At 48.6% G+C, this 25,962-nt stretch overlaps 1 long non-coding RNA gene across 1 annotated transcript; it reads left to right on the forward strand.

The window, feature by feature from the left end:
• The first annotated feature begins 24,789 nt into the window (after positions 1-24,789).
• On the forward strand, positions 24,790-25,703 carry LOC143841902 (uncharacterized). Its single transcript, XR_013232935.1, has 3 exons — positions 24,790-25,195; positions 25,315-25,434; positions 25,568-25,703. It is a non-coding gene; the product is annotated as an uncharacterized LOC143841902 (long non-coding RNA).
• The last annotated feature ends 259 nt before the right edge of the window (positions 25,704-25,962 follow it).

The raw sequence follows: 25,962 nt of genomic DNA on the forward strand, positions 1-25,962 counted from the left end.
TTGTCAAATATCTAAATAACTCTCCATATTTTTTATCTTTTTCATTTACCAGAAAACCTAAAAGATAAGCTTCAGGATTTAGAGCTATGGAGTCCTTAAAGATTTTTGAGATTTCTTTGTGGATATCCTGCCAAAAGTGTCTTGCTCTTTTGCAGGTCCACCACATATGAAACATTGTCCCTCTCACTTCCCTCCATTTCCAACATTTTAGGCTTTTATTCATTTTTGATAATTTGTGCGGAGTCATGTACCAACAATAATGCATTTTGTAATAGTTTTCCTTAATATAATAACTATTTGTAAATTTCAGATCTTTACTCCACATTTTTTGTCAGGTTTCCAATGGAATGTTATGACCAAGATTCTTTGCCTAAACAATCATAAAATCTTTGACCACCTCATCCTCCGTGTACAGTAATTAACATAATTCATTAATCGTCTTGATTAAATGATTATCATCTTTACATAAATATAATTCTAATTGTGATTTTTCTACTTCAAATTTCCATAGCTTCCTATCCCTTTCATATCTGTCCTTAATCTGTCTATATAGCCACCAGTCTACATATTTATATTCTTGCACTAATTTCTCGTGAGATTTAATTCTAAACTGCATTATCCCTTCTTGGGTAAAAGTCTCAATTATATCCTTATAATTTAACCATTTAGTTTCTGATGTTGCTTGCCCTCTGAACAGAGCTTCCTGTGGTGACAACCATAAAGGAATTTTAGAATATAATTTTCTTTATACTTATTCCAAACCTTAAATAAAGCAAATCTTATAACATGATGTAAAAATTGTTTATTTGCTTTCTCTTTTTCGTACCATAAATATGCGTGCCAGCCGAACCTCAAACCTGCACCTTCTAATGTTAATAATCTCTGTTCTCTTAAAACTATCCATTCCTTTATCCAAACCAGACTTCATGCATCAAAATACATCCTTAAGTTTGGTAATGCCTGTCCTCCCCTCTTTTTAGCATCACAAAGAATTTTCATTTTTATTCTAGGTTTTCTCCCTCTCCAAACAAAACTTGCCAAATCCCTCTGCCAACTTCTGAATGGCTTATCCGATTTAATAATTGGAATATTCTGAAACAAATATAAAATTTTTGGCAAGATATTCATCTTTATGGCGGATATTCTACCCATAAAAGATAAATCGTGTATCTCCCATTTCTTAAAATCTTTTTTGACCCCTGTCCAGAGTTTCTCATAACTATCCTGGAATAGACTCAAGTTTGTGCTAGCAATATTAATATCTAAATATTTATATGTTTTAACTATTTGACATCCTGTTTTCCCTTCTAAACCTTTCTGACTCTCCTTATCCATATTTTTCACAATTATTTTTGATTTGGTTTTATTTATTTTTAAACCAGTTACCTCTTCAAAATCTTTAAGTTTGCCTAATACCACAGCTATACAATCTAAAGAATTCTCCAAAATCAATATTAAATCATCTGCATAGGCCCTCAATTTAAAGGTCGTTTAATTTTTAGACCTGTAATATTTTTGTCTTCTCTTATGTCTTGATTAAAGACTTCTAGAGCCATGATAAAAAGTAAGGGTTAGAGTGCCGTGTTCCCTTCTGAATATTAAATTTCTCTGTAAGCTCACCATTTACTATTATCTTTGCCCATTGTTCTTTATAAATCTCCCTTATCCAATTTATAAATGTTCCACCACATTCCATCCTTTCAAGTAAGCTAAATAAAAAACTCCAATCAACAGAATCAAAAGCTTTTTCCATATCAATAAAGAATAATGCCAGTTGTTTATCCGGTCTCAGTTGGTAATATTCAATTACATTTAGTATTTAGTATTATCTTTATATTATTTCTAACTTGTCTACTGGGCAGAAAACCCACCTGGTCTTCATGTATTATCTTAACCAGTATCCCTTTCAGCCGATTAGCCAGTATATTAATAAAGATTTTATGATCTATATTTACTAAAGAAATAGGCCTAAAATTTTGCACCTCATTTGTCTCCAGTTTAGGTATACCGTAATATGTCCCTCTTTCCAGGAATCTGGGATACCATCAATTATAATCTTGTTCATTGTCTCCTTTAAAGCTATTAATATTTCTTCTTTAAAAACCTTATAATATGCACTTGATAACCCATCAGGTCCCGGAGCTTTACCATCTTTTAGATTGTTAATTGTATTTATAATGTCCTCTGAATTTATAGGCTGATTTAATAATTCTAACTGTTCTGAGTCCAATTTCAAAATATTCTGTTTTTCTAAATATTTATCTCTTTTCTCCCTAGAGATGTCCTGCTTCTCATATAATTTTAAATAAAATTCAAAAAAACCTTGTTGAATTTTTTCTTCCTCCAGTAATACATTCCCATCTTTCTTTAGGGCTGTAATCAATTTATTTTGTTGTTTCTTCTTTAATTTCCAAGCGAGCCATCTGCCTGGTTTATTTCCCAGTTCAAAATATTGTTTTATTTAACTGTTACTTTATTTAACTGTTCACCTAATCTGGCCACCTCTAAGAGTTCCAGATGTTTTCTTAATAGTTTTAATTGTTGTAGAGTATTTTTATCTTTTGGTTTCCCCAACAACATTTTTTCCTTGTTTTTATTGCCTCTTCTAATTTCTGCCTTTCTTGATCTTTAAGCTTTTTTAATTTACAGTTGTGGGATATCAATAGCCCCCTCATGTAGGCTTTACTTGTATCTGTCAGACGCACAGGAAACTCACAACAAAACTTATTCAAAAGAAAATAGTTTTATTGATTAGCACTATACGCATTGGACTGAAAGTCAAATCTGACTCGAAGCCAGATTTGCCTCAGCTTATCAATACATTTCTCCCGCCCAAAACTTGACAGTTCCCAAGGAGGGGGGTGGTGAAGAAAGACATATGTGAAACAAAAACAGGATTCCAAACTCCCATCCTTGAGAGAGGTGACAACAACCCTGTGAGCCCATAACAAGATAAGGTTAACATAACATCGCTATTCTATTTTATTGCTTACAAACTACAAGGCCGGGGCTAGCAGGCGCCAGGCTCAATCAAGCAATATAACTGACATGGAGGAACTCAGGCTAATTTATGACAGAGATTCTACAATCCTGACATCCCTCCGCATTAAAACTAACTCCACTCTCCCACCTAGCCAGCATCCACCGGACGAGGACAATCAGGGAATGCTCGGTGGAAAGCCCGGAGAAGGCGGGGTGCTTTCACATTCCCAGCCTCCACCCACTCTTTGTCCCCAGCAGGAAAATCCTTCCAATCGACCAGATATTGAAGGCGACCCTTATACAAACGAGAGTCTAAAATTTGGTTGACTTCATAGTGGGTGTCTTTATCGATGTAAATTGGCACAGGCGTAGCTGGAGGAGGGTGCCACTCGTCCGGGGCCGGAGCTCTTCGCAGCAGGCTGGAATGAAAAACCGAATGTACATTCCTATAAGTCTTTGGTAAGGCTAGCTCAACAGTCACGTCATTAATCAGTTTTACCACTTTAAATGGCCCCACATATTTTGGGCCAAGTTTTTTGGATTTCTGTTGGCACCTCAGGTTCTTTGTAGACAAATAGGCCAGATCTCCCACTTTCCATTCAGGAGCAGGTACTCTCTTTTTATCTGCTTGAGCTTTATAGGCTTGTTTAGCCTCCTTGAGGCTAGCAACAATTTCTGGCCAACCTGTACTGATGGTTGCTGCCCATTTATTTATGTCAGGAGCCTCTGTAGAGCTGAGCTCCCAGGTGGGGGCTGCCACCAAATCAGTTCCATACACCACCTTGAAGGGTGATGCCCCTGTTGAAGCGTGGACCCCATTGTTGTAGGCAAATTCAGCAAGTGGCAATAAAGAGACCCAGTCATCCTGCTGGTGATTGATAAAACAACGCAAATATTGTTCCAGGATTTGGTTTACCCTTTCGGTCTGGCCATTTGATTCAGGGTGATAGCCCGAAGTAAGGGCTTGCTCCACTCCCAATAGTCTTAGGAGTTCCCTCCAAAACTTGGAAACGAACTGGGGGCCCCGATCCGTCAGAACACGTGTCGGGATCCCGTGCAGACGTACCACGTGTTTAATGAATAGAGAAGCCAATTTAGGTGCTGAAGGCACACCCGTGCAGGGAATGAAGTGAGCCTGTTTTGAAAAAGCATCCACTACTACCCATATTACGGTGTTCCCGTGGCTGGGAGGGAGGTCTGTGATAAAGTCCATCGTAACATCTGACCATGGGCGAGAGGGGGTGGGTTGTGGCTGTAATAGCCCCTTTTTCTTGCCCCCAGCTGGTTTTGAGGCAATACAAATGGGGCACCCCTGTACATATTTTTCCACATCTTTGCGCAGAGATGGCCACCAATACTGTCTCCTGACCAGGTGCAGAGTTTTTACAAAACCAAAATGTCCAGCAGTTTTTGCATCGTGGCAAAGTTTCAACACTTTTCCCCTGACCGAAGCAGGAACAAAGAGTCTCTCGCCTTTAAAAAAGAGCCCCCCCTTCTCCGTCAGATCAGGGCGGAGGGAGCAAAACTCCGGATCTTGGGACACCTCCTTCTGGACCCAGCCCCCTGGGATGGGCGTAACAGTCTTTGTGTGGCTACGCGTCACGGCGGCCATTCCCAGTTGGGCGGGGGTAAAAACGGTATCCACCAATGGGTCTCGTTTGCTGTTATATTGGGGCAGGCGTGACAAGGCATCTGCCAAAAAGTTCATTTTGCCCGGCAAATGCTTTAGGGAGAAGTTGAAACGGGCAAAAAACTCCGCCCATCTCATCTGCTTGGCTGAAAGCGAGCGGGGCTGCTTGAGAGCTTGGAGGTTTTTATGATCCGTCCAGACTACAAACGGGATCGCGGATCCCTCCAGCCAATGCCTCCAGGTGGAAAGGGCCAATTTTACAGCGGCTGCTTCTTTTTCCCAAATTGCCCAGTTTCGTTCTGCCCCCGAAAACTTCTTTGAAAGATAGGCCAGCGGGTGTAATTTCCCGTCCACCCCCTCTTGGAGGATCACGGCCCCCATTGCTACGTCCGAGGAGTCTACTTGTACAGTAAATTGCTTAGAAGGGTCAGCATGGGCCAGTACTGGTTCGGATGTAAACAGTGACTTTAGTTTGTCAAAAGCGTCCTGACAAGGGGGGGTCCACAGCAGGGGCGCCCCCGGGCGGCTCGCGGTTTTACCCCCTAGTTTGGTCTTTAACAAGTCAGTGAGGGGCAACGCCACCTTGGCAAAGTTGGGGATAAAGGTCCTGTAAAAATTAGCGAACCCCAAGAAGCTTTGCAGCTGCTTCCTGGTGCGGGGAGGTTCCCAAGCCAGCAAATCACGCACCTTGCCAGGGTCCATCTCAATCCCAGCCTGGGAGACACGGAAACCCAAAAACTCCACCGCATCGCGGTGGAACTCACACTTAGACAGTTTAGCAAACAATTGGTGCTTCCGCAAGCGGCTGAGCACCTCGCGGACTAGGTCAGCATGACTCTCGACATTCTCTGAATACACAAGAATATCATCAATGTACACCAACACCCCCTGGTACAATAAATCATGCATAATTTCATTTATCATATTCATGAACACGCCCGGAGCGCCGGCGAGGCCGAACGGCATTACGGTGTACTCAAATTGCCCTAGGGGAGTATTAAAAGCCGTTAAATACTCGTGCCCCTTCTTGATCCGGACTCGGTAGTAGGCTTCCCTCAAATCCAGTTTCGTGAAGATCCGCGCCTTCCCCAAGTGGCCCAATAAGTCTTTTATCAGGGGGAGCGGGTAGGCGTTGCAGGTGGAAACCGCATTCAACCCACGGTAGTCAGTACACAAACGCAGCGAACCGTCCTTCTTTTTTACGAAAAGGACCGGGGCTGCCAAGGAAGAGGTGGCCGGTCTAATAAAACCCCTCGCCAGGTTTTTGTCCAAAAATTCCCTAAGCTCCGCCATCTCCCGCGGGCTCATGGAATAAAGTTTGGCTTTGGGGAGAGGTTCCCCTTTTTTTAATTCAATGGCACAGTCAGTTATACGGTGGGGGGGAAGTTGGTTGCACTCCACTTCCGCGAACACATCAGCAAAGTCCCGATACTCGGGAGGGAGCGCTGCCCCCCCTGATCCCAAGGCGGCCACAATCCCCGCACTTGGAGAACCCCGCGGTCGAGCGTGCTGCTCGCAGGCGGGAGAGGTAAATTTCACAGTCCCCTTTTTCCATTTCACTAGGGGGTCATGTTCCTTCAGCCAATCCAACCCTAACACGCAAGGGAAAGCCGAGTGAGGGGCTACCAAAGGTTGGATTCGTTCCCAATGTTTTTTTATGTCCAAGTCCATGGGGCGCGTCTTAGCCGTGGCTTCCCCTCCGGGAGCACATTTCCCGTCTAATTGGGTGATTGGCAAGGGTTCCTTCAGTGGCACCTTTCCCACCCCCAAAGTCTCGGCCAGTGCCGGGCTCACTAGGGATTGGGTACACCCCGAGTCCACGATACACCGGACTCCCACTGTTTTCCCGGACTTGGGGTTGGAGAGATTGGCAGGTAGGAGTAGCAAGGGGGAATCACTCACCACGCGTTTGCCCCTGTTGGCGGCCTGCTGGCGGGGCGCCTTTACAGCAGACCGTCCTCGTTTCCCGACTGCTCCTCGACTTGATCCTCGTCGTCCAGCCCGCTCCCTTCCTCCGAGTCGTCCACTGCCGGCACGGCAGCCACTGGCACCAGGAGAGACTTGGCACTTTTCTTAGGAGTGGTTTTCTTGGCAGGCTGGGCTTTCGATGGGGCGCCGCTCACGGCCTTCGGGGTCGATGCTGCTTTCGTCGGGCAGTGTGCGAGAAAATGCCCCGCTTGGCCGCATCCCAAGCACAGCCCCTTTTCCATGCGCCGGGTGCGCTCAGACGGCTCCAATTTGGCTCTGGGCTTGACTTTCGCCGGGGTGGAAGTTTTCGCCACGGTTTTGCCTGCCAGGACCTGGACCATCGAAGCTCGCTCCAATCGATTTTCCATTTCCCCAGCCAATTGGACCCACCCTTCAACCGTAAGCGGGTCTTCCAGGAGGAGGCATTTATCCGCCAGAGTAGGATTGAGGCCTCCCACAAACGACAGCACGCGTTGGGGTTCCGTCCAGTCCGGCACAGAGGAAGCCAGTTCTTTAAACTCTCTAGCGTACTCGACCACTGACAACTTCCCTTGCCGATGAGCCCTGAGTTTTTTCTCCGCGGTCTCTCGTTCGAACGGTTCCACGTACATCTGGCGCAGGGCTCTCATAAAATGGTTGTAGTCACGGATGGCTTGGGGGTGATAACGGTACAAGTCCACGAACCATTTGGCTGCTTTGCCTTCTAGGGCTTGACCTACGAAACGCACTTTCTCAGCGTCGTCCTGGAAAGTGAACCCCATTTCCATCATATAGGCCTGGAGGTGCACCAGAAACGTAGGAAAGTCGGAGGGGTCCCCAGAAAACTTAGCCTTGAATTTATAGGTGCTCCGCATCTCCACACCACGGAGGTGGGCAGGTAGGCGTCCCGGGCCCCAATCCGCCGGTGCCGGGGCCGGGACCAGGGGTCGTGCACCACGGCCGATGCCTCGCCCTCTCCCTGCCGCCACTCTTGCTCGTTCCGCTGCCCGTGCCGCCTCTGCTGCCCGCGCGGCCGCTCGCGCCGCTTCGCGCGCCGCTGCTGCCGCCGCCGCTTCGGCTCCCGCAACGTCCGCCGCCGCCGCCGCTGCTGCCGCCGCTGCTGCATCCTCGCCTCCGTCCGCGCCGTCCCCTCCGGCTCCATCGCCGCCCGCGCCGCCTTCGTCCTCTCGCTCCTCGTCCTCGCCTTCTCGTTCCCTCTGCGCTCTTGCTCGAGCCTCTGCCTCCGCCTCGATTTCCAGCTGCGCCCTGGCCCTGGCCACCGCCTCAGCATCCGCTGCTGCTTGTGTTTCCGCCATGCCGTGTTCCCGCAGTGCAAGCCCACCGCTCGCTCGTCGCAGGCTGGTATCGTGCGCACCACCCCCGAGCACTTCCCTCAGCAAGCGTTGAGTTCGGCGCTTCTCCTCCGGATCCAGCCGACCCGAAAGATCCTGCAGCCAGTTAGTCACCCTGTCCAGCTTGTACTGCAAGTCCTGTGTCTCACCCACAGGCTCCAGCGCGTAGCTAGGCAGTCCCAGGTGCTCCGGCCACCGTTCATCCCCAGTAGGGCGGTCGTATTTAGACAATCGCCTGCGCTGGGTGACGTGTCGTTCCAAAAATTCCTCGGGTCCCGGGGTTGCCCCCGAGATTGCCCGCATCATGCCCGAGCTGTGCGGGCCGGCACCAGCGCCGTCGCCCTGGGAGAGGTCCCAATCCAGGCCCTCTCCCTGCTCAGAAAAAGTGTGTCCCTCGCCCTGCATTTTGCAGGTGAAAGGAGTTGTCAGATTTGACTTGATGTCAGACGCACAGGAAACTCACAACAAAACTTATTCAAAAGAAAATAGTTTTATTGATTAGCACTATACGCATTGGACTGAAAGTCAAATCTGACTCGAAGCCAGATTTGCCTCAGCTTATCAATACATTTCTCCCGCCCAAAACTTGACAGTTCCCAAGGAGGGGGGTGGTGAAGAAAGACATATGTGAAACAAAAACAGGATTCCAAACTCCCATCCTTGAGAGAGGTGACAACAACCCTGTGAGCCCATAACAAGATAAGGTTAACATAACATCGCTATTCTATTTTATTGCTTACAAACTACAAGGCCGGGGCTAGCAGGCGCCAGGCTCAATCAAGCAATATAACTGACATGGAGGAACTCAGGCTAATTTATGACAGAGATTCTACAATCCTGACAGTATCCCACACCGTTTTCATTTTAGTATCCTCCTGCATATTTAGTTCAAAGAAGTCTTTTAGTTTCACTTTACAATCTTTCACAACTTCTTCATGTAATAGTAGACTATCCATCATTCGCCATCTTTGATGACTTTTCCTTCTCTTTGACTTCAAGCTCATTAGTACAGGTCTATGATCTGATATTAATCCCGGTAGCATCTCAATTTTTCTTACATCTAAAACAATATCTTTCGTAACCCAAATCATATCCAATCTGGACCATGAACTATGTCTCTCAGAAAAAAAGGTGAAGTCTTGCATAGTTTTATTATTATTCGTCCACACATCCACCAATCCCCAATTATCAACCAAATCAAAAAAACTCAATGGTAACTTCCCTCGTTCTCTTCCAGTATTCCCATTACTTACTCTCTTATCTAATTTAGGTTCAGTTACGCCATTTAAGTCCCCCATTAAAATAACGCTAGAGTATAATAAATTTGACATTTCACAGGCCAAATTCTCAAAAAAATGTACTTTTACCTTCATTTGGAGCATATATCCCTACCACCAATGTTTTGATACATTTATTTCCACTTCTAACTTTATATATGTTCCATCTTTATCAGATTTTATTAAACATGGTTTCAATTGTTCCTTAACATATAACACAACACCATTTTTCTTTTCCTTTTTCATTGCTGACACAAAATCTAAACCCAAATCCATATTAACTAAATATTTTTAACCGATTCCTTTATATGTGGTTCCTGTAAGCAGATTATTTGGGAATTCCCCCCTTTCAAAAATTGGAACACTCTTTTATGTTTTTTTGGGTCATTTAAACCATTCACATTCCAAGTTATTATTTTCATATCTTTATTACACAACATAAGTAAGTTAGTTTTGCTCTGTTACAAGCAGACTAATATTTTAATTCAGCTCTTTTTTATGTTTCTTTAGGAAGTCTCTTGCTTTCTGTTTGTCTTTGATCTTAACTTCCCTACTTTTAAATTGGAATGAAATATCTTCTGGTATTTCCCATTTAAAATATATCCTATTAATAGTATGAGTCAGAGGGGAAGCCAATCTCCAGCTTGACACAGGAAACCTACTGAATTGACATCACAAAGCGCTTGGCTCAGTTCCCCTGGAGATGAGGGGATGCCTGCTACTGAGAGGGGAGATATCAGAACATAGTCTGAGGAGAAGCCAACTTCCAGCTTGAAAAAGGAGACCTACTGAATTGATATCACAAAGAGCTTGGCTCAGTTCCCCTGGAGACAAGGGGATACCTGCTACTGCGAGGGGAGATATCAGAACATAGTTTGAGTCACAGGAGAAGCCAACCTCCAGCTTGACACTGGAGACCTACTGAACAGACTTCACAGAGCGCTCGGGTCAGTTCCCCTGGAGACAAGGCGATGCCTGCTACTGGCAGGGGAGATATCAGCACATACTATGAGTCAGAGGGGAAGCCAACCTCCAGCTTGACACAAGAGACCTACTGAAATGACATCACAAAGTGCTTGCCTCAGGTCCCCTGGAGAAGAGAGGATGCCTGCTACTGGCAGGGGACATACCCGAACATACTATGAGTCAGAGGGGAAGCCAACCTCCCGCTTGAAACAGGAGACCTACTGAATTGACATCACAAGGTACTGACCTCAGTTCGCCTGGAGATGAGGGGATGCTTTCTACTGGCAGGGGAGACATCAGAACATAGTCTCAGAGGAGAAGCCAACCTCCAGCTTGAAGCAGGAGACCTACAGAAATGACATCAGAAAGCGCTCGCATCAGTTTTCCTGGAGATGAGGGGATGCCTGCTACTGGTAGGGGAGATATCAGAACATACTATGAGCCAGAGGGGAAGCCAACCTCCAGCTTGACACAGGAGACCTACTGAATTGACCTCACAAAGCGCTCGCCTCAGTTCCCCTGGAGACGAAGAGATGCCTGCTACAGGCAGGGGACACATCAGAACATAGTCTCAGAGGAGAAGCCAACCTCCAGCTTGAAACAGGGGACCAACTGAATTGACATCACAAAGCGCTCGCCTCAGTTTCCCTGGAGACGAGGGGATGCTTGCTACTGGCAGGGGAGATATCAGAACATAGTATGATTCAGAGGGGAAGCCAACCTCCAGCATGAAACAGGAGACATACTGAATTCACATTACAAAACGCTCGCCTCAGTTCCCCTGGAGACAAAGGGATGCCTGCTACTGAGAGGGGAGATATCAGAACATAGTCTGAGGAGAAGCCAACTTCCAGCTTGAAAAAGGAGACCTACTGAATTGATATCACAAAGAGCTTGGCTCAGTTCCCCTGGAGACAAGGGGATACCTGCTACTGCGAGGGGAGATATCAGAACATAGTATGAGTCACAGGAGAAGCCAACCTCCAGCTTGACACTGGAGACCTACTGAACAGACTTCACAGAGCGCTCGGGTCAGTTCCCCTGGAGACAAGGCGATGCCTGCTACTGGCAGGGGAGATATCAGGACATAGTATGAATCAGAGGGGAAGCCAACCTCCAGCTTGAAACAGGAGACCTACTGAATTGAAATCACAAAGCGCGAGTCTCAGTTCCCCTGGAGATGAGGGGATGCCTGCTACTAGCAGGGGAGATATGAGGACATAGTATGAGTCAGAGGGGAAGCCACCCTCCAGCTTGAACCAGGAGACATACTGAATTGAAATCACAAAACGCTCGCCTCAGTTCCCCTGGAGACAAGGGGATGCGTGTTACTGGGAGGGGAGATATCAGAACATAGATTCAGAGAGGAAGCCAACCTCCAGCTTGAAACAAGAGACCTACTGAATTGACATCACAAAGCGCTCGCCTCAGTTCCCGAGGAGATGAGGGAATGCCTGCTACTGTCAGGGGAGATATTAGAACATAGATTCAGAGGGGAAGCCAACCTCCAGCTTGAAACAGGAGCCATACTGAACTGACATCACAAAGCGCTCACTTCAGTTCCCCTGGAGAAGAGAGGATACCTGCTACTGGCAGGGGAGATATCAGAACATAGTATGAGTCAGAGGGGAAGCCAACCTCCAGCTTGAACCAGGAGACATACTGAATTGACATCACAAAGCGCTCGCCGCAGTTCCCCTGGAGATGAGAGGATACCTGCTACTGGCAGGGGAGATATCAGAACAAAGTATGAGTCAGAGAGGAAGCCAACCTCCAGCTTGAAACAGGAGACCTACTGAATTGACATCACAAAGCGCTCGCCTCAGTTCCCCTGGAGATGAGAGGATACCTGCTACTGGCAGGGGAGATATCAGAACATAGTATGAGAGGGGAAGCCAACCTCCAGCTTGACACAGGAGACCTACTGAATTGACCACACAAAGCGCTCGCCTCAGTTTCCCTGGAGACGAAGGGATGCCTGCTACAGGCAGGGGACACATCAGAACATAGTCTCAGAGGAGAAGCCAACCTCCAGCTTGAAACAGGAGACCTACTGAAATGACATCACTAAGTACTCGCCTCAGTTCCCCTGGAGACGAGGGGATGCCTGCTACTGGCAGGGGAGATATCAGAACATAGTCTCAGTCAGAGGAGAAGCCAACCTCCAGCTTGAAACAGGAGACCAACTGAATTGACATCACAAAGCGCTCGCCTCAGTTTCCCTGGAGACGAGGGGATGCTTGCTACTGGCAGGGGAGATATCAGAACATAGTATGATTCAGAGGGGAAGCCAACCTCCAGCATGAAACAGCAGAAAGGCTTAGTGCCTATTTTACATCTGTTTTTTCCCACAGGTCAAAGTGTTTAGGCACATCTAGAGATGGCTGTAGCCAAAGGATAGTGTCTGGGTGGCAGGTTAACATGGATAGAGAGGTGGTCGAGAGGCATTTAGCTGCACTGGATGAGTTCAAATCCCCTGGTCCAGATGAAATGCACCCGAGAGTACTCAAAGAACTTTTCAGAGAACTTGCACAGCCCTTGTCCATCATCTTCGGAACCTCTTTAAGGACTGGAGATGTCCCGGAGGACTGGAAAAGCGCAAACGTTATTCCGATCTTCAAAAAAGGGAGGAAGGATGACCCGGGAAACTACAGACCAGTGAGTCTGACCTCTGTTGTGGGGAAGATAATGGAGCAGATATTAAAGGGAGCGATCTGCAAACATCTGGAGGACAATTTGGTGATCCAAGGAAGTCAGCATGGATTTGTCTCCAACAGGTCCTGCCAGACCAACCTAGTTTCCTTTTTTGACCAAGTAACAGGTTTGCTGGATCGGGGAAATTTGGTTGATGTCATTTACTTGGATTTTAGTAAAGCTTTTGACAAGGTTCCCCATGATGTTCTGATGGATAAGTTGAAGGACTGCAATCTGGATTTTCAGATCGTTAGGTGGATAGGGAATTGGTTAGAGAACCGCACTCAAAGAGTTGTTGTCAATGGTGTTTCATCAGACTGGAGAGAAGTGAGTAGCGGGGTACCTCAGGGTTCGGTGCTCGGCCCGGTACTTTTTAACATATTTATTAATGATCTAGATGAGGGGGTGGAGGGACTACTCATCAAGTTTGCAGATGACACCAAATTGGGAGGACTGGCAAATACTCCGGAAGATAGAGACAGAGTTCAACGAGATCTGAACACAATGGAAAAATGGGCAAATGAGAACAAGATGCAATTTAATAAAGATAAGTGTAAAGTTCTGCATCTGGGTCAGAAAAATGAAAAGCATGCCTACTGGATGGGGGATACGCTTCTAGGTAGCACTGTGTGTGAACGAGACCTTGGGGTACTTGTGGATTGTAAACTAAACATGAGCAGGCAGTGTGATGCAGCGGTAAAAAAGGCAAATGCCATTTTGGGCTGTATCAACAGAGCCATCACATCAAAATCACAAGATGTCATAGTCCCATTGTATACGGCACTGGTCAGACCACACCTGGAGTACTGTGTGCAGTTCTGGAGGCCTCACTTCAAGAAGGACATCGATAAAATTGAAAGGGTACAGAGGAGAGCGACGAAGATGATCTGGGGCCAAGGGACCAAGCCCTATGAAGATAGGTTGAGGGACTTGGGAATGTTCAGCCTGGAGAAAAGGAGGTTGAGAGGGGACATGATAGCCCTCTTTAAGTATTTGAAAGGTTGTCACTTGGAGGAGGGCAGGATGCTGTTTCTGCTGGCTGCAGAGGAAAGGACACGCAGTAATGGGTTTAAACTTCAAGTACAACGATATAGGCTAGATATCAGGAAAAAGTTTTTCTCAGTCAGAGTAGTTCAGCAGTGGAATAGGCTGCCTAAGGAGGTGGTGAGCTCCCCCTCACTGGCAGTCTTCAAGCAAAGGTTGGATACACACTTTTCTTGGATGCTTTAGGATGCTTAGGGCTAATCCTGCGTTGAGCAGGGGGTTGGACTAGATGGCCTGTATGGCCCCTTCCAACTCTATGATTCTATGATTCTATGATTCTAGGAGACTGAATTCACATTACAAAACGCTCACCTCAGTTCCCCTGGAGACAAAGGGATGCGTGTTACTGGGAGGGGAGATATCAGAACATAGATTCAGAGAGGAAGCCAACCTCCAGCTTGAAACAGGAGACCTACTGATTTGACATCACAAAGCGCTCGCCTCAGTTCCCCTGGAGATGAGGGAATACCTGCTACTGGCAGGGGAGAAATAAGAACATAATATGAGTGAGATCGGAAGCCAACCTCCAGCTGGACCAGGAGTCTTTCTGAATTGACATCACGAGGAGTTCGCCTCAGTTCCCCTGGAGAAGAGAGGATACCTGCTACTGGCAGGGGAGATATCAGAACATAGTATGAGTCAGAGGGGAAGCCAACCTCCAGCTTGAAACAGGAGACCCACTGAATTGACATCACAAAGCGCGCGTCTCAGTTCCCCTGGAGATGAGGGGATGCCTGCTACTGGCAGGGGAGATATCAGGACATAGTATGAATCAGAGGGGAAGCCAACCTCCAGCTTGACACAGGAGACCTACTGAATTGACCACACAAAGCGCTCGCCTGAGTTTCCCTGGATACGAAGGGATGCCTGCTACAGGCAGGGGACACATCAGAACATAGTCTCAGAGGAGAAGCCAACCTCCAGCTTGAAACAGGAGACCTACTGAAATGACATCACAAAGTGCTTGCCTCAGGTCCCCTGGAGAAGAGAGGATGCCTGCTACTGGCAGGGGACATACCCGAACATACTATGAGTCAGAGGGGAAGCCAACCTCCCGCTTGAAACAGGAGACCTACTGAATTGACATCACAAGGTACTCACCTCAGTTCGCCTGGAGACGAGGGGATGCTTGCTACTGGCAGGGGAGATATCAGAACATAGTATGATTCAGAGGGGAAGCCAACCTCCAGCATGAAACAGGAGACATACTGAATTCACATTACAAAACGCTCGCCTCAGTTCCCCTGGAGACAAAGGGATGCGTGTTACTGGGAGGGGAGATATCAGAACATAGATTCAGAGAGGAAGCCAACCTCCAGCTTGAAACAGGAGACCTACTGATTTGACATCACAAAGCGCTCGCCTCAGTTCCCCTGGAGATGAGGGAATACCTGCTACTGGCAGGGGAGAAATAAGAACATAATATGAGTGAGATCGGAAGCCAACCTCCAGCTGGAAACAGGAGACTTTCTGAATTGACATCACGAGGAGTTCGCCTCAGTTCCCCTGGAGAAGAGAGGATACCTGCTACTGGCAGGGGAGATATCAGAACATAGTATGAGTCAGAGGGGAAGCCAACCTCCAGCTTGAAACAGGAAACATACTGAATTGACATCATAAAGCGCTCACCTCAGTTCCCCTGGAGATGAGGGAATGCCTGCTACTGGCAGGGGTGATATCAGAACATAGTATGAATCAGAGAGGAAGCCAACCTCCAGCTTGAAACAAGAGACCTACTGAATTGACATCATAAAGCGCTCACCTCTGTTCCCCTGGAGAAGAGAGGATACCTGCTACTGGCAGTGGAGATATCAGAACATAGTATGAGTCAGAGGGGAAGCCAACCTCCAGCTTGAAACAGGAGACCCACTGAATTGACATAACAAAGCGCAAGTCTCAGTTCCCCTGGAGATGAGGGGATGCCTGCTACTGGCAGGGGAGATATCAGGACATAGTATGAGTCAGAGGGGAAGCCAACCTCCAGCTTGAAACAGGAGACCTACTCAATTGACCTCACAAAGCGTGCGTCTCAGTTCCCCTGGAGATGAGGGGATGCCTGCTACTGGCAGGGGAGATATCAGGACATAGTATGAATCAGAGGGGAAGCCAAACTCCAGCTTGAAACAGGAGACCTACTGAATTGAAATCACAAAGCGCGAGTCTCAGTTCCCCTGGAGATGAGGGGATGCCTGCTACTAGCAGGGGAGATATGAGGACATAGTATGAGTCAGAGGGGAAGCCACCCTCCAGCTTGAACCAGGAGACATACTGAATTGAAATCACAAAACGCTCGCCTCAGTTCCCCTGGAGACAAGGGGATGCGTGTTACTGGGAGGGGAGATATCAGAACATAGATTCAGAGAGGAAGCCAACCTCCAGCTTGAAACAAGAGACCTACTGAATTGACATCACAAAGCGCTCGCCTCAGTTCCCGAGGAGATGAGGGAATGCCTGCTACTGTCAGGGGAGATATTAGAACATAGATTCAGAGGGGAAGCCAACCTCCAGCTTGAAACAGGAGCCATACTGAACTCACATCACAAAGCGCTCACTTCAGTTCCCCTGGAGAAGAGAGGATACCTGCTACTGGCAGGGGAGATATCAGAACATAGTATGAGTCAGAGGGTAAGCCAACCTCCAGCTTGAACCAGGAGACATACTGAATTGACATCACAAAGCGCTCGCCGCAGTTCCCCTGGAGATGAGAGAATACCTGCTACTGGCAGGGGAGATATCAGAACAAAGTATGAGTCAGAGAGGAAGCCAACCTCCAGCTTGAAACAGGAGACCTACTGAATTGACATCACAAAGCGCTCGCCTCAGTTCCCCTGGAGATGAGAGGATACCTGCTACTGGCAGGGGAGATATCAGAACATAGTATGAGAGGGGAAGCCAACCTCCAGCTTGACACAGGAGACCTACTGAATTGACCACACAAAGCGCTCGCCTCAGTTCCCCTGGAGATGAGAGGATACCTGCTACTGGCAGGGGAGATACCAGGACATAGTATGAATCAGAGGGGAAGCCAACCTCCAGCTTGACACAGGAGACCTACTGAATTGACCACACAAAGCGCTCGCCTCAGTTTCCCTGGAGACGAAGGGATGCCTGCTACAGGCAGGGGACACATCAGAACATAGTCTCAGAGGAGAAGCCAACCTCCAGCTTGAAACAGGAGACCTACCGAAATGACATCACTAAGTACTCGCCTCAGTTCCCCTGGAGACGAGGGGATGCCTGCTACTGGCAGGGGAGATATCAGAACATAGTCTCAGTCAGAGGAGAAGCCAACCTCCAGCTTGAAACACGAGACGAACTGAATTGACATCACAAAGCGCTCGCCTCAGTTTCCCTGGAGACGAGGGGATGCTTGCTACTGGCAGGGGAGATATCAGAACATAGTATGATTCAGAGGGGAAGCCAACCTCCAGCATGAAACAGGAGACATACTGAATTCACATTACAAAACGCTCGCCTCAGTTCCCCTGGAGACAAAGGGATGCGTGTTACTGGGAGGGGAGATATCAGAACATAGATTCAGAGAGGAAGCCAACCTCCAGCTTGAAACAGGAGACCTATTGATTTGACATCACAAAGCGCTCGCCTCAGTTCCCCTGGAGATGAGGGAATACCTGCTACTGGCAGGGGAGAAATAAGAACATAATATGAGTGAGATCGGAAGCCAACCTCCAGCTGGAAACAGGAGACTTTCTGAATTGACATCACGAGGAGTTCGCCTCAGTTCCCCTGGAGAAGAGAGGATACCTGCTACTGGCAGGGGAGATATCAGAACATAGTATGAGTCAGAGGGGAAGCCAACCTCCAGCTTGAAACAGGAAACATACTGAATTGACATCATAAAGCGCTCACCTCAGTTCCCCTGGAGATGAGGGAATGCCTGCTACTGGCAGGGGTGATATCAGAACATAGTATGAAACAGAGAGGAAGCCAACCTCCAGCTTGAAACAAGAGACCTACTGAATTGACATCATAAAGCGCTCACCTCTGTTCCCCTGGAGAAGAGAGGATACCTGCTACTGGCAGTGGAGATATCAGAACATAGTATGAGTCAGAGGGGAAGCCAACCTCCAGCTTGAAACAGGAGACCCACTGAATTGACATCACAAAGCGCAAGTCTCAGTTCCCCTGGAGATGAGGGGATGCCTGCTACTGGCAGGGGAGATATCAGGACATAGTATGAGTCAGAGGGGAAGCCAACCTCCAGCTTGAAACAGGAGACCTACTCAATTGACCTCACAAAGCGTGCGTCTCAGTTCCCCTGGAGATGAGGGGATGCCTGCTACTGGCAGGGGAGATATCAGGACATAGTATGAATCAGAGGGGAAGCCAACCTCCAGGTTGAAACAGGAGCCATACTGAACTGACATCACAAAGCGCTCACTTCAGTTCCCCTGGAGAAGAGAGGATACCTGCTACTGGCAGGGGAGATATCAGAACAAAGTATGAGTCAGAGAGGAAGCCAACCTCCAGCTTGAAACAGGAGACCTACTGAATTGACATCACAAAGCGCTCGCCTCAGTTCCCCTGGAGATGAGAGGATACCTGCTACTGGCAGGGGAGATATCAGAACATAGTATGAGAGGGGAAGCCAACCTCCAGCTTGACACAGGAGACCTACTGAATTGACCACACAAAGCGCTCGCCTCAGTTTCCCTGGAGACGAAGGGATGCCTGCTACAGGCAGGGGACACATCAGAACATAGTCTCAGAGGAGAAGCCAACCTCCAGCTTGAAACAGGAGACCTACCGAAATGACATCACTAAGTACTCGCCTCAGTTCCCCTGGAGACGAGGGGATGCCTGCTACTGGCAGGGGAGATATCAGAACATAGTCTCAGTCAGAGGAGAAGCCAACCTCCAGCTTGAAACAGGAGACCCACTGAATTGACATCACAAAGCGAGCGTCTCAGTTCCCCTGGAGATGAGGGGATGCCTGCTACTGGCAGGGGAGATATCAGGACATAGTATGAATCAGAGGGGAAGCCAACCTCCAGCTTGACACAGGAGACCTACTGAATTGACCACACAAAGCGCTCGCCTGAGTTTCCCTGGAGACGAAGGGATGCCTGCTACAGGCAGGGGACACATCAGAACATAGTCTCAGAGGAGAAGCCAACCTCCAGCTTGAAACAGGAGACCTACTGAAATGACATCACAAAGTGCTTGCCTCAGGTCCCCTGGAGAAGAGAGGATGCCTGCTACTGGCAGGGGACATACCCGAACATACTATGAGTCAGAGGGGAAGCCAATCTCCCGCTTGAAACAGGAGACCTACTGAATTGACATCACAAGGTACTGACCTCAGTTCGCCTGGAGACGAGGGGATGCTTGCTACTGGCAGGGGAGATATCAGAACATAGTATGATTCAGAGGGGAAGCCAACCTCCAGCATGAAACAGGAGACATACTGAATTGACATTACAAAGCGCTCGCCTCAGTTCCCCTGGAGATGAGGGAACGCCTGCTACTGGCACGGGTGATATGAGAACATAGTATGAGTCAGAGGGGAAGCCAACCTCCAGCTAGATAAAGGAGACCTACTGATTGGACATCACGAAGAGCTCGCCTCAGTTCCCCTGGAGATGAGGGGATGCTTGCTACTGGCAGGGGAGATATCAGAACATAGTATGAGTCAGAGGGGAAGCCAACTTCCAGCTTGAACCAGGAGACATACTGAATTGACATTACAAAACGCTCGCCTCAGTTCCCCTGGAGATGAGGGGATGCCTGCTACTGGCAGGGGAGAAATCAGAACATAATATGAGTGAGATCGGAAGCCAACCTCCAGCTGGAAACAGGAGACTTTCTGAATTGACATCACGAAGAGCTCGCCTCAGTTACCCCGGAGATGAGGGAATGCCTCCTACTGGCAGGGGAGATATCAGAACAAAGTATGAGTCGGAGAGGAAGCCAACCTCCAGCTTGAAACAGGAGACCTACTGAATTGACATCACAAAGCGCTCGCCTCAGTTCCCCTGGAGATGAGAGGATACCTGCTACTGGCAGGGGAGATATCAGAACATAGTATGAGTCAGAGTGGAAGCCAACCTCCAGCTTGAACCAGGAGACATACTGAATTGAAATCACAAAACGCTCGCCTCAGTTCCCCTGGAGACAAGGGGATGCGTGTTACTGGGAGGGGAGATATCAGAACATAGATTCAGAGAGGAAGCCAACCTCCAGCTTGAAATAAGAGACCTACTGAATTGACATCACAAAGCGCTCGCCTCAGTTCCCCAGGAGATGAGGGAATGCCTGCTACTGTCAGGGGAGATATTAGAACATAGATTCAGACGGGAAGCCAACCTCCAGCTTGAAGCAGGAGACCTACTGAACTGACATCACAAAGCGCTCACTTCAGTTCCCCTGGAGAAGAGAGGATACCTGCTACTGGCAGGGGAGATATCAGAACATAGTATGAGTCAGAGGGGAAGCCAACCTCCAGCTTGAACCAGGATACATACTGAATTGACATCACAAAGCGCTCGCCGCAGTTCCCCTGGAGATGAGAGGATACCTGCTACTTGCAGGGGAGATATCAGAACAAAGTATGAGTCAGAGAGGAAGCCAACCTCCAGCTTGAAACAGGAGACCTACTGAATTGACATCACAAAGCGCTCGCCTCAGTTCCCCTGGAGATGAGAGGATACCTGCTACTGGCAGGGGAGATATCAGAACATAGTATGAGTCAGAGAGGAAGCCAACCTCCAGCTTGAAACAGGAGACATACTGAATTGACATCACAAAGCGCTCGCCTCAGTTTCCCTGGAGATGAGAGGATACCTGCTACTGGCAGGGGAGATATCAGAACATAGTATGAGTCAGAGAGGAAGCCAACCTCCAGCTTGAAACAGGAGACCTACTGAATTGACATCACAAAGCGCTCGCCTCAGTTCCCCTGGAGATGAGAGGATACCTGCTACTGGCAGGGGAGATATCAGAACATAGTATGAGTCAGAGAGGAAGCCAACCTCCAGCTTGAAACAGGAGACCTACTGAATTGACATCACAAAGCGCTCGCCTCAGTTCCCCTGGAGATGAGAGGATACCTGCTACTGGCAGGGGAGATATCAGAACATAGTATGAGTCAGAGAGGAAGCCAACCTCCAGCTTGAAACAAGAGACCTACTGAATTGACATCACAAAGCGCTCGCCTCAGTTTCCCTGGAGATGAGGGAATGCCTGCTACTGTCAGGGGAGATATCAGAACATAGATTCAGAGAGGAAGCCAACCTCCAGCTTGAAACAGGAGCGCTACTGATTTGACATCACAAAGCGCTCACCTCAGTTCCCCTGGAGATGAGGGGATGCCTGCTACTGGCAGGGGAGGAATCAGAATATAATATGAGTGAGATCGGAAGCCAACCTCCAGCTGGAAACAGGAGACTTTCTGAATTGACATTACGAAGAGTTCGCCTCAGTTCCCCTGGAGAAGAGAGGATACCTGCTACTGGCAGGGGAGATATCAGAACATAGTATGAGTCAGAGGGGAAGCCAACCTCCAGCTTGAAACAGGAGACCTACTGAATTGACATCACAAAGCGCTCGCCTCAGTTCCCCTGGAGATGAGAGGATACCTGCTACTGGCAGGGGAGATATCAGAACATAGTATGAGTCAGAGAGGAAGCCAACCTCCAGCTTGAAACAGGAGACATACTGAATTGACATCACAAAGCGCTCGCCTCAGTTCCCCTGGAGATGAGAGGATACCTGCTACTGGCAGGGGAGATATCAGAACATAGTATGAGTCAGAGAGGAAGCCAACCTCCTGCTTGAAACAGGAGACCTACTGAATTGAAATCACAAAGCGCTCGCCTCAGTTCCCCTGGAGATGAGGGGATGCCTGGTACTGACAGGGGAGATATCAGAACATAGTATGAGTCAGAGGGGAAGCCAACCTCCAGCTTGAAACAGGAGACCTACTGAATTGACATTACAAAACGCTCGCCTCAGTTCCCCTGGAGATGAGGGAATGCCTGCTACTGTCAGGGGAGATATCACAACATAGATTCAGAGAGGAAGCCAACCTCCAGCTTGAAACAAGAGACCTACTGAATTGACATCACAAAGCGCTCGCCTCAGTTTCCCTGGAGATGAGGGAATGCCTGCTACTGGCAGGGGAGATATCAGAACATAGATTCAGAGTGGAAGCCAACCTCCAGCTTGAAACAGGAGCCCTACTGATTTGACATCACAAAGCGCTCACCTCAGTTCCCCTGGAGATGAGGGGATGCCTGCTACTGGCAGGGGAGGAATCAGAATATAATATGAGTGAGATCGGAAGCCAACCTCCAGCTGGAAACAGGAGACTTTCTGGGCCATTTCGCACAGAGCTCAAAGTTGCTATTTGGTTGCTGTTAGCGAAATCGCTACTTCAACTAGCGAAATGTAACTAGCTGTGCCCGTAACGCACAGCTGCGGTTTTTGCGGAATTTAGCACTTTCACTTCTCGTCACTTTCGTAACCCACAGGCTTCCGGTTCTCCGTCTTTTCGCTACAAAGGAGGTCCCTTTTTAGCGCTTCTGGCCTCCCGTGCCCGTCAATCAAACTGCGGGCACACCTTTGACCTCGACCCTAAAGCCGGACTTGTCGGGGTCCCCTTTTTTTTTAAAAAACCTTGGGAAACCCGTAGCAACGCGTTATCGTCAAATCATTGGCGCCCTTGGAACGTGTTTTCTATTGTTTTCTATGAACCAGAGGTTGATGCATTGATATGTTTGAAAGGTTAATCCCCGCCCACAGTACACGCCCACAGGTTACCTGCTTATATGCACCTGGGCAGACACGCGGTCGGCCTCTCTTTGTTTGCGTAGCCTACTGCCCGCAGCACAGGTTAACGTTGAAATGGAGAGGATTATTGTTCAATTGTTGGCTCGGATGATTGCGTTGGTCCAGCGTATCCGCACCACTGTGCAGCATAGGAGGGCTGCTTCAGAGGAATACCGAGAACGTATTGCCAGAGCGATGACCAGCAGCACAAGACGTTCTCAACGGGCAACCATGGCGGCAAAGAGGCACTGGCAAGCTCTGGCAGAGGTCCGGTTCCCCCCCCCGGTTCTGGGCGGACGAAAGATCCTCTGACTGGTGGGAAAATTTTGTGTGGGCTCGCTGGGATGATGACCACTGGATTGCCAACTTTAGAATGTCTAGGGGGACATTTTTTGAACTCGTGGAGGCTCTACGTGGACGCATGGAGAGACAAGTCACTGGCATGCGGCGCCCCGTGCCAGTGGAAAAAAGGGTGGCGGTCGCATTGTGGTACTTGGCAACCCCTCAGTACTTCCGGACAGTAGCCCAGCAATTCGGACTCGGAGTCACTACGGTTGGCGATATCCTTAAGGAGTTCTGCCTCGCCATGGAGGCGGAATTGTTCAGCAAAGTCGTGTGCCTCGGAGACCGGCTTGGAGCGGTGAGTGTCATTCCATCCCCTTTGCCCTTTAAAATTTTTTTCTTGTTTGACAGGTCAGCAACGAAGACGCGATACACCCCACGCTGACATGCCATGGCTTATATTCTTTTCTTTCCCTTATTCCAGAGTATGGACGGGTTTGCCAGGCTGGGATTCCCGCATTGTTTTGCGGCCGTCGATGGAAGCCACATCCCTATCCGTGCCCCCGGGGGAAGCATAAAGGAGTACGGTAACAGGAAGGACTTTTGTTCTGTTCTCCTGCAAGGAACTGTGGACTTCTCCGGCCGGTTTATCGATGCCGAGGTGGGGTGGAGTGGCAGGAGGCATGATGCCCTTGTTTTCAGGGAATCCAACCTCAGGAAAGCCATGGACGAAGGGGTCTTTGTTCCAGGAAACCCCACCGCCACCATTGAGGGCGTGCGTGTGCCGGCGTTGGTGCTCGGTGACGGAGCCTACCCATTACGACGCTGGCTCATGACTCCCTACAAGCGGCCAAGGACAGACGTGCAGAGGCACTACAACCTCAGTCACTCCCGGGCAAGGAATGTAGTGGAGCGTGCCTTTGGACGTCTGAAGTCCCGGTTCCGTTGCCTGATGTCCCGACTCCATATGCATATAGACAATGTGACTCCGCTGATCATCGCGTGTGTCATTTTGCACAACATATGCGAGGACAAGGGACATAACATCCCCTTCCCTGTGGATGAACCTGATCCTGTGGTCCTTGAGGACACTCAAGACATCCCTGAAGCAAGGAGAAAAAGGATCTATGCTGAGGGGTGCAAGGTTCGGGACGCCATAGCCACCCACATCTACAGAAACAGGAGGCGTGTTTAATTGTTTTTCCCACTCTGTTGTTGAATAAAGTTTGGTGTTCTTTCTTTAACCTTGTCTTGTGCGGTTTGTGTACTTTGCCAGCAAAAAAACGGGGATTCTCTGGTCCAAAAGCACTTTGACAGCCCTAAATGCTAACTCCCCACTGAAATTGACACACACAATACGGAAGCGCTGAACGGGGAAAGTTCGGGGAGGCGGGTAGCCAGGAAGTATTGGCGACCCCTGTCAAACCGGAGGATCAATCCACTTATGTTCCAAGGAATAATTTTATTGGTGGGCAGCTTTGATACATTTAAAATAGGGGTGGTCGATCGGAGCAACGCACGTTCGTTCCCTAACCGTCATTCCGAAGATGCCGAAGCCACGGAAGGGCTCCTTCTGGCAGCGCGCCGAGGCTGAGGCACTTCTGGAGCTGGTGCTCCAATCTAAAAGTGTTGGCCGCCTTATGGCCAGCACCCACTGCCACACCAAGGGTGCTTACCTGGTGTTGGCATCAAAGCTGAGGGAGAGGGGCTATGTCCGGACCTGGGAGCAGGTCCGGACAAAATTTAAGCGAGTGAAGCTGGACTTCCTCAACAGTCTGGAGCAGTGGGGGGGGGGGGGTCCCGCAGCCAAGCGGGAGGACGGTCTTCCACGACCAGATGGTGAAAATATGGGAGAAGGCTGGGAAGCCCCCCCTGGAAATGAGGAGGCATATGGGTAAGTGCTGCCCTCGTTGTGTTTTGCCCTTAAACATGCATGGCATGACTAGCTGCCTCTTTCCCCTACTGTCCCCAATGAAATTCGAGAAAGTACTTAGATGCTGTCAACCCCCTCTGACTTAGCCCGCCAGTACTGTGTAGAACCACTTTGGTTATGCGCTTTGACTCTAACTGTGGTGTGTCTACCAGCTGTGTTTCATCTCTGGTTTGTGTGCTTTTAATTATGATTTCTCTTTTTCTTTGCCCAGCCACACAATCACCATCCAAGATGGCAAAAGCACCTGAGCTTGAGGAGGGGGAGGAAGAGGGACCTTCCACCTCGGGACAGGCTGCAGGTGAGAGTTTTATGTCTGTGCGGGAGACCCATGTGTGTGTTCCCCCATGGAGCAATATGGGAGCCTGCTGTGATGCCTCCATTTTAAGTGCTATTAAATTCTTTGTTTGATTTCTATAGCAGAAACTATGGAGGCAAGGCTGCGTGCCATGGAGGCCAGGGTGGCTGCCTTAGAGGCTGAAGTGGCAGACCTGAAAGGGGAGTTAGAGCAGCAAAGGCAGCAGAGGGAGGCGGAAGAACGTAGGTTATGTTCCCCACTGCCCAACTCTTCTCACACTGTGGCTAAGGCCACCAAAAAGTGTATGCATGTAAACTAAAAAAATTGGAAAATATGTCTGGCACTAATGTGTACTTTTTCTCCCTCCCCACACAGTTAAGAAGAAGGAGGACGAAGACCTCTTCCGCCGCAAAGTGCGGGGGACCATGGGACGGTTGTGCAGGAGAGTGAGGGAGCTGGAAGGGGCTGGGGAGGGGAGCGGTGGGACCTAAGTTTTGTTTTCTTTTTGTGTTTTGGGGTGGGGGGTGTTGGGGGGGTTCCCAGTTACTTTGCCCATTTTTCTATCCCTGTTAAATATTTGAATTTGTTAAAAAAAAGTTGGCTTTCTTGGAGGGTGGGGGTGGTGGTGGGGGGGGGGGTCCAAGTTACATTCCCTTGTTTTTTTCCCCTGTTGAACTGTTTCTGAAAATAAAATGTTGTTGTAAATTTCCTGAAAAAGACTCCAGTGTGACTCCTTGCACTCGCACACCTTTCACCCCAAACTCCTAAAA

The sequence above is a fragment of the Paroedura picta genome, chromosome 7 (genome assembly GCF_049243985.1).
Source record: "Paroedura picta isolate Pp20150507F chromosome 7, Ppicta_v3.0, whole genome shotgun sequence".
NCBI classification, from domain to species: domain Eukaryota; kingdom Metazoa; phylum Chordata; class Lepidosauria; order Squamata; family Gekkonidae; genus Paroedura; species Paroedura picta.